The sequence below is a fragment of the Condylura cristata genome, unplaced genomic scaffold (genome assembly GCF_000260355.1).
Source record: "Condylura cristata isolate star-nosed mole 26May11 unplaced genomic scaffold, ConCri1.0 scaffold00008, whole genome shotgun sequence".
NCBI lineage: Eukaryota > Metazoa > Chordata > Mammalia > Eulipotyphla > Talpidae > Condylura > Condylura cristata.
Genome location: NW_004567109.1, coordinates 61,709,761 through 61,718,890, shown reverse-complemented (window position 1 = coordinate 61,718,890; position 9,130 = coordinate 61,709,761). Strand labels below are relative to the sequence as shown.

Here is a 9,130-nt window from a genome sequence, read left to right as displayed (position 1 = left end):
AGTTGGGTTTTACCAATCAGGATGATTTCAGCTGCAAGAAGTAGAAAACCTAACTCAATGACCTCAGCAAAAAGGGAAATTCACTGGTCAATGTAATTCCAATAGATTCACCTCCAACATTGGCTGGAGCTGGGAGAAATCTGTTTCCCCCTTTCCTGGCCTTGTGTTTCCTCATGTTGGCAACCTCCTTAGGCAAGCTCTTCCCGTGTGGGGCAAGGTGGTGGGCTCATCTGCCCCCCTGGTCTCCTGCCATCAGCCCAGGCATGCATTCTCTTTCCTGTCTCGTTGGCTTGTTTTGGGTCATGTGCCAATGCCTGGGCCAGTCATCATGGCCCATGGTGTTTGGATTGGATCCGGGTCCTCTGGGAGTGGGTCAGCCTGTTCCAGACCCAGGTGGAGGGAGATAAGAGGGCCTGGGTCCTCAAAGGAGAATCACTGGGCGGTTACTAAAGAAGAGGGTGGATAGCGAGCAGTAACAGATTTCCACTCTCTCGTTGCATTTTTGGGGATAATTAAATGGCTTTTAGTTGTGTCCTGGGCAGGCGTCACAGTGTCCTCTGTTGCGGCACTGGTTGGAGTAATTCAAACCTGGACCCCCTCCTTTGTGCCCTTCCCTTGCCACTTTCTACAGTGTGGTCAAGGGCAGGCTGCTCTGTGTGCCCTTGGGCATGGCTGCCAGGAGCGGGCCTGCCTCTCCTCTTGGTCCCAAGTGACTCCCAGCCTCTTAGTTTGAGGCTCAGGGGCTGTTTCCTACTGGACCTGCCTCCGGTTTTACTCTGACTTTACTTGCTCTTCACTTCTGTGTGCCTAAGTTTTATGTTTTTGAACATCTGTGAAATGAAACTAATATATTTTGGAGCCAGGGCTGGGAGAGGTGAAAATGCGCTTGTGATTTATAAATGATTATAAAGATGGAAAGAACAATGCTCACCATTACTGCTGCCACTGACTTCTTCCTCTCAGAAAAATTTTCTTCCCCTCTCTCAATCTCCACCCCTCTATGCTGTTCCCCCCAGGGAAGCAGCGGCTTGCTTAGAACTTTGATCAAGATGAGCTTTGATGGCTTGGAAGCTTTCAGAGCCGCCCACTCTTCCTCCTCCCATCCTGCTGAGCTGACAATTTTGCATGACATCAATTCCTCTGACAGCAGTGTAAACAGATGGTGGTCCCTGCTACCCGGGGTGCTGGGGAGCGAAACCATGGTAACCTGCTAAACTGTGACAGGTGCCAGGACGGTGGGAAATCCAAGACCTTCAGACACGTATACACATGGCACAGGCTGCAGGCTTGGGTTGTGGGTTTATGTCGGACACAGTGGGCCGGGGCTGAGGGGCAGCAGCAGTAAGGCCAATGGCTCCCCTCTTGATGGTCATGTGGGACCTTGGCTGAATCACTTCCTTTCTCTGGTCACTTGGGGCAGGGGAATAACTGGCCTCACCCCAGCGTAGCAAGTGTTTAACCTTGCAAGTGCCTAGCTCCAGGATGTAAGATGAGTACCTTGCTGGTGCCTAACAGAAATGTGTTGATGAAGGGGACCCAGATTTCGGCTCCCTGGAAGCTGGTTCGAAGTGGGCCCCTGGCAGGTTCTGGCTGGAAGGAGGCCACGTGTGCAAATGGGGTCTGAGAGTGCGAAAGACTGAGATGGGAGTGCAGAAGGGCCAGCTCCTTCTTGAAATAGTTGGGACTTAGGTTTTGTAAGGGGTGAGATCTTTTCTCTGGGGCAGAGAGGCTAAAGGGGCCTTCCCTGCTGGGAAACTGCTGAGGGCTCTAGACTTAAGAGTTGCAATGTTTACTCTGTCTGCCTCCTTTGCCTTAGTTTCTTGGCTTGAAACCGTGGCCTACTCCAAGCTTAGGGAGGGAAGTGACTTGATTAAGACTACACAGCTAGCAGAGAAACCACCTGGGCACACGGCGCTGACCTCATTCTGCAGCCATGTCCCTAGCCTGGAAGGGCCTCTCTGGCCTCCCATCAGTGCCATCAGCGCCACTGTCTCCCACAGTTGCCCCAGGCCACCCCCCCTCTTTCTCATTGTCCTTTTACCCTCAGTGCCTGTTTTCCTCACTACTTCTACAGTAAATGTTGCAAAGAAATGAGACAGAGGCCACGCTCATAGTCAGACCATTGGGCCCTGACCAACACTGACCTTGGGCAAGTGAGTTCACAGTCAGTTCTTTCATGCATCAAAGGGGAATGGCATTTGGATGGAGTAAGTTAAACAAAATCTGCAATTGATGCAAGAGTCTGTAACAAGCTTTGGGCAAATAGTAGTGATCTACTTGGTAGTTTGAATTAATTTCAAAATTATGAAGATGAGGCTCCCCACCCTTATGGAATTATCAGTTTGCACAAATGGAACTGACTTCAGGCAAGGTGCAGAGTGACAGTGCACAGGGTGGGGGACTGACGCAGCAAGATGTAGGTCAAGGTGTGTGACCTTGGCCAAGCTGCTTGCCGTCTCGGAACATCTGTAAAATGGGGCTATGGAGTTGCTGGGATTGGACAGGCATCTGGAGTAGGGCCTGCAGAAGGTGCTCGGCGCGCGCTAACACCATGCCGAGTGTGGTGAGTTATGTTGAAACAAGTGTGACCATATTGATGGCATTGAGTGCCAAGATCAGCCAGGGGTGACTCCTCAGATAGCACTCCTGAAAGGTGGCATCCTCTAGTGATAGGAAACATACCTCCATCTAGTTGGACAGCTATGCTAAGACCCGATCATCCATGGAACTCAACTTGCTCTGTGAAGTCTTTTTCTGGGGTATCCAGTTCTGCCCTCCAGGCCAGCAGGATCACACTGCAAGTCAGCCTGTTCCTCTAATACGTCAAGAACCAGGATGATGGGTGGCCCAGCAGCTGTGTGCGGCATCACCCCCCACGGGCCCCCAAAGAGCTTTCTGACCTTGTTGGCCAGGCTGGAAGGTTTGAGAGCTGGCAGGCAGGCAGGAGAGCTTGTCCTTGGGCAGGGTAAGTGGGCCATCTGTCCTGGCTGAGTCCCAGGGCTGCCCAGTGGTGGAGGATGGGAAGGTGGTAACACACAGTGTGGACACCACAATGTGAGCAGCAAAGTCCCACGGGGCTTGGTTTGGGTCTTGTTCCATAGTTGTAGCTGAGTTGAGGGCATGACAATAATTACTGCCTCACAGGTTCTTCTAAGAATTAAATATGATCAGAGTTATTTTGATGTGTAACATGGCTCTTAGAATCTGCTAATAATCATCTTTCCTTTTTTTGGAGCCTGTAATCAGTGAAGGGGTTAATTCGCTCTAGAGAGAGGTTCAAAGAAGACAAGCTTTTAAACATTCTTTACTCTTTCAGCTTCAATGTTTTTGTTTTCTTTTTAAATTATTTCATGGCTTCTTCTAAATTCATCAGCTTGGGGCAAGCTGACTGTCTTAATAATGGCACTAAAAATTGTTGATAATGTTCTGCTAATAACTGATTGTCTCCTGTAGGAAGGCAGCATCATAACAGTTTCCAGGGTCCTCCATGGCGGCACAGTGGGTTCAAGCACTAAGAAGCTAAAGCCACCTCAGCATGAGTTCGATCCCTACTCCAGAGGTGACCCACATGGCATGGCAGACCTCTCCTGACCCTCCCACTGCTCCCCTCAGCAGTGTACTTCCTCAGTTGGCCTGTTCTGCTCCCCACTCTGTCTCTGGGGAATCCTCTCACCACTCCTGCTCCTCTAGCCTGTACCCCAGTTCTATATGCATAAATAAATAAATCTTAAAAAAAAGATTTATTTATTTATGCATATAGAACTGGGGTACAGGCCAGAGACTCAGGGGAGGCGAAAGACTTCACCAGAGACAGAGTGGAGAGCAGAACAGGCAGATTGATGAAGCACACTGCTGAGGGGAACAGCAGGTGGGTCAGGAGAAGTCTGCCACGCCATGTGGTCACCTCCGGGGCAGGCGGGAATTGAACTCATGTGGAAGTGGCTTAAGTTTCTTAGTACTGTGCTTTAACCTGCTGTGCCACCAGGGAGGGCCATAAATAAATTAAAAAAAAAAAGTTTCTGGAGTCTTTAGCCTTCCCTTCTGGCCTTTGAGTGACATCAGACATGGCTAGACCTCCCATACTCTGTCAGCCACCCTGATGTCATTTGGTTCCCACCGTCCCTAAGGAGGTAGAATAATTGAAGGGAGGGCAGACAAAGACCCTAAAGAAAGAAGAAAGTGGGCCACAACCCCCTACTTGTATCCCAGCTAGTATAAAACTTGGGAACTTAAACCATTTACTTTCCCACTTTTGTCTTCATTTCTATCATACATTGTAACACTCACGGGCATCATAGAAGCAGATAATGGAATCCACAGATGGAAGAGAACAAGACTTGCCATCCTTCTCTTTCATTCTGATCCTAAACAAGTTATGGACCTTGAACTTGGCAGAGACCTGAGAGACCATTCAGCAGAGCTGGCTGCCCCGGAGAGAAGTGCTGTTTTAAGATGCTTGTGCCCCACCTTCCCCATTTCATATGTTGAAATCCTAATCCTTGAGCTGCTTATATTAGGAGGTTGGGAGGCCCTTGTAAGAGAGATCAGAGAGGTCCTGCTCTCTCTTTTGCCACGCGAAGACAAGATGAAATTCTATTCCCTGGGAGCAGACTCCCATCTGACCATGCAGGCACTATGATCTAGGACTTCTGGCCTCCAGAACTGTGAAAATAAATTTCTGTTGCTAAGAACACACAGTCTGTTGCATTTTGTTAAGGCAGCTCCAACAAACTTAGACAAAGATTCACTGTCAGAGGGGACTCCTGGAGGGAGTATCATCATTCATGACTTCCTGAGCTCATTCTCATTGCCAGAGTTTTGCTGAAAGTCTCAGAAAAGAGAAAGATCATAGAGGCAACATGAAGAAATGTAGTTCTTGCCTGCACTGCTAGTGGCTGTGTGACTATGGACAAGGTCCTCTCCCTCTCTGGACCTCCATTGACCCAGGTGTAGAACTAAAGAGTTGGATTTGCTGATAATAATCATTTAGGAGTCATTATTACTGGGTGCTGACATGAGCTAGATTCTGCATAAGTGTACCATGTTAATAATTGGTTTTCACTCTTTCAACAACTATTTCTTTGGACAATCTGTGTGTCAATAAAGATAATATTAAATCTCCGGTCTTTTGTGTATCTGAAAGTATTCCAGTCACACTTTCAGGTATTTGCAAACATCAGATTCTTGATTTAAAAAACAAGGCATTTCCAATTAAATACAGTATCACTTAGCTAGGTGTTACTGTACATAATGGAAAGTACTAAGTAACAGGGGTGTAGACATGCAAGGGTTTGCTTTATTGCATAAACACAGTCAGGAAGCCAGCTGTACAGGGCTGATAGGGATACTCCACCAAGGACCCAGATTCCTTCCTCTTTATACTCTGCTGCATAAAACTTCCATCCTCAAGGTCCCCCATGGTCCAAGAAGATTCCTGGAGCTCCCACCATCACAGCTCCACTAGAAGAAAAGGAAGAGAAAGGGCTGGAAGGAGTCAGTTACCTTTAGGTAGTCTTCCCAGAATACCCACAATTCACTTCTTTTTATACATCATTGGCCAGAATGTATGAAAAGTAGTCACATCTAGCTGCAGGGAGAGGGTGGTAAATGTAGCTTTTTATTTGGGCACATTGTTACCCTGAATAAATCTCGGTTCTGTTCATAAGGAAGAAGAGGGGGAAAGGAACACTGACTGGCAAGGGACTGTCTGTATAATCATAGATCAAGTAGACCATTTTGCAGATACACTAACATAGCAGTATGAACTGGAACATAAAATACTAATATTATATCAGTTAGCATTCCTCTACTTGCCAGTGATGGAAATCCCATCTCCATTTGGCTTAAGCAATAGGGTATTTATAAGCCCACATCTTTCACGTCCAATTATAGGGTTAACTTCAGAGTTGATTGATTCAGCAGTTCAGCAACATCACTAAATTTGGGGTCTGTCCCCTTATTTGTTCTTTTGCTTGGTGTTGGCTTCATCTTCAGGCAAAGGCAACTGGCTAGCTACTGATTCTAGGAATCACATCCAGACCCAGTTATATTCAGACAGAGGCAAGAGAACATGAACTACAGTGACTCCCTTTTAGGAGATATAGAATCTTCTCAAAGCCTTCCATGCCACAGGGGCCACCTTGTATCATCATCTACTTATAGCTAAATAAGGGGCAGTGGCAATCAAACTGGGATCAGCTTTGCTGAGGCTACAACTACTTGGGGGTATAGTAAATACTGAAACAAAGATGGAGTCTTGTTGGTTGGGATTCAGTGAGGAGGCATGCTGGCAGGTGGCTAACAGCGTTCATCATAGCCTAGAGCCACACGCTAATCCACTGTGTAGCAAGGGGATTGATACCCAGAGAAGTGAAGTAAATTGTTTGAGGTTGCACAGCCAGTGAGTTCAGAGATAGAATTTGAACCAGGGAAGGTCATTCCAGATATAACATATTTAGCATCAGCCTCTGCAGCCAGAGAAAGCACAGAACTCTGAAATTCTCTCTAGCAATGCTTCCCAAAGCTCAGCTATTTGTCTATCACATTTGTGATTCTCCCTCACATTTCCTTATATCTGCATAATAATTTACCCAATAATTAAATTTAAATAGCATCACCTTATAATTTTTTAAAAAAGAAAACACACATATTTTACATAAACAATCGCATGAAAAATGAAACTAACACAGTGACAGAAATAGAAAACTAGCATTGCTTGCCAGAAATAAGTAAATCCTAAGAAGAAATACAGTGAAAGCAAGCACTCCTACCTAAAGAGATGTCATGACTTGATAGAGGTTCTGAGCTCACATCTTGCTCTCTCTGTTATGAAGAATGACCAAGAGTGATGAAAATGCTAAGGACTTACCAGCGCCGGACTGAGGTTTCTTCTTGATGAAATAAGGACTTAACAGAGAATGGAAAACAGTATTGCCTTCTTATTATGTAATTCGATGTCATTCCAGTCTCCTCCATGTGCATCTGCAATCATCCCACATACCAGTCTTTGAGAATCCTCAACTTAGATTGAACTCCAATGGATCCACTGCTGTTGCGTTACTCATGAAAGTTCTCAGGACACACACGGAACAGTCATTCTGAGATCTGGGGTTTAGCGGGTGCTTGGCTGGCCTGGGTGGGAATTGTTTAGGTGACTCTTCTTTCTAGTCTGGAGCATGGTCAGCAAACTTTTTCTGTAACAACCAGGAAGTAAATCTATTAAGCTCTGTGGACCACACAGTATCTGTCTCAACGACTCTGCACTCTGTTGTAGAGTGAAAAAGAGACGGACAAGACATACGTGAATAATCGGACCTGTGTTTTAATAAAACTTTATTTATGAATACTGCAACTGAATTTCATTTAATTTTCACATGGAACAAGTAGTCACCTTCGTTTGATTTTTTTCAGCCACTTAAAAATGTAAAATCAGTCCCGATTCTAGGGCCAAACAAGAACAGGTCCTGAACCGGAATTGATCAGAGGACCTGATCTAGAACCAACACTTCCACGTCCTCAGCCAGGACTGGCTTCCTGGGTGTGACCTGCTAAGTTGCACCTGGCACAGAGAAGGGGCCCACATTTGGTTGAATGCTCTGTAATAACCATCTTGAAATTTACTATTACTTTAAAAGTACAGGACCCTGAATTTTCATTTTTCAGTGGGATCTGCAAATTATGTATCTCTCCAGAGTGTCTGCTCCTGAGGTCTAGAACAGAGAATTATCCCTACCAGTGAGCTCATGGGTACACATTCTCCTGGGGTGGGAGGTGGTAGAAGAGCTGAAAGCTGAATAGGAATGTCTTGGTTTCTTAAGGTATGGGCCTGGAATAGGTTCATTGTAACTTCCATCCACCTCTTATTGGGTAAAGCAAGTCAAAGTCAAGGAAAGGATAAGCACATGCCCTGTTCTTTTAATGAGAGAGATCCTAAATTCACAGGAGAAATGACTTGATTACAGGAAGAGGCAAAGAATTGGGGCCAATGATACCATCTCTTGCAACTATAAAAATAGGCTAATTACTCTGTCTGTTTGCACACCTCCAGTGTCAAAGAAGTTTTTACTTGATCCCCTTGTCTGTGAGCTTTATTAGTCTCCTGTTCTGTCAGGTCAGTAGCGGCAAGGACAAAAGCCTATGTGTGTCCTGAGGTTGATTTCAAGGAGCAGAAATACAGTTTTACTTCCCCTGTTTGGGAGCAGAGAGATAGCTAGCACACAAGAATTCTATTCTTGCAGACGCCAGGGACTAGAACTCTCTGGCATTTCAAAGGCAGAAGCCAGCACGCCAATCTCCTCCCACAGGACTCAGCCAACTCCCTTTCCTGGAAGACTCTTCTCTTTGGGATTGCAGTACCTTGGATAGCACCGGCATGCTGCAAAACTGGAGAAGGAAAATGTCTGGCTGGCATTCTACTTGGGGAATTCTTTCTAGGTTTTAAACACATTTGAATAAACAGAATGAGTTCACAAACATATATCTGATTATACTGCTCTTCTGTTTTAAGTCCTTCCTGGCTCCCACAGTTCATGCTTGGCTTCATGTCATGATCCACTATGACCCAGCCATGACTTGCGCACACAACTGCATTGTTGACTGCATTGCTGCCACAGCCTGCTAAGCATAAGCATCTGGACACAGCAGCCATCTGTGGGACACACCTATGGACCTTTACACCCACCGTCACAACCGGGTGGTCACCACTGTGTGCTGCTTCAAATACTTACAAACAAAAAGGGAAAATCCTTAGCTTGTGTAACTGAGTATCCAGTGATGGGTGGACATTCAGGCAGGCAGAGGTGCTTAAATCATGCCTCTAACGAATGCGATTCCTCTGTTTGGGCTCCATCCTCAGCAGGAACTCTCCTCCTGGTGATCAGTCGCAGCTCCAGGGAAAACAAACCCTCTGTCCTAGACATTCCAGCAAAAGTCCCAGGGGTGACTCTCATTGGCTGATTGGAGTCACGTGTCCCTTATTAAACCAGGAGTGAACTGATTGGCCAGTTCTGTAATATAAACCCACCCCTGCCTCAAGGTGGATAGAGGTAGCTCTGCTTAAACTGCAGGGACCAAGAGTAGAGAGTCCCCAAAGAAAAATCAGGGGGTGGCTACCAAATGAAGTAAGGAACAG

At 46.2% G+C, this 9,130-nt stretch overlaps 1 long non-coding RNA gene across 1 annotated transcript; it reads right to left on the bottom strand.

Annotated features, from left to right (window-relative positions):
- Positions 1-5,276: 5,276 nt before the first annotated feature.
- Positions 5,277-8,879, bottom strand: LOC105853411. The gene is made up of 3 exons (XR_001145271.1): positions 8,727-8,879; positions 6,869-7,193; positions 5,277-5,460 (listed from the first exon to the last, which is right to left on the bottom strand). It is a non-coding gene; the product is annotated as an uncharacterized LOC105853411 (long non-coding RNA).
- Between the last annotated feature and the right edge of the window lie 251 nt (positions 8,880-9,130).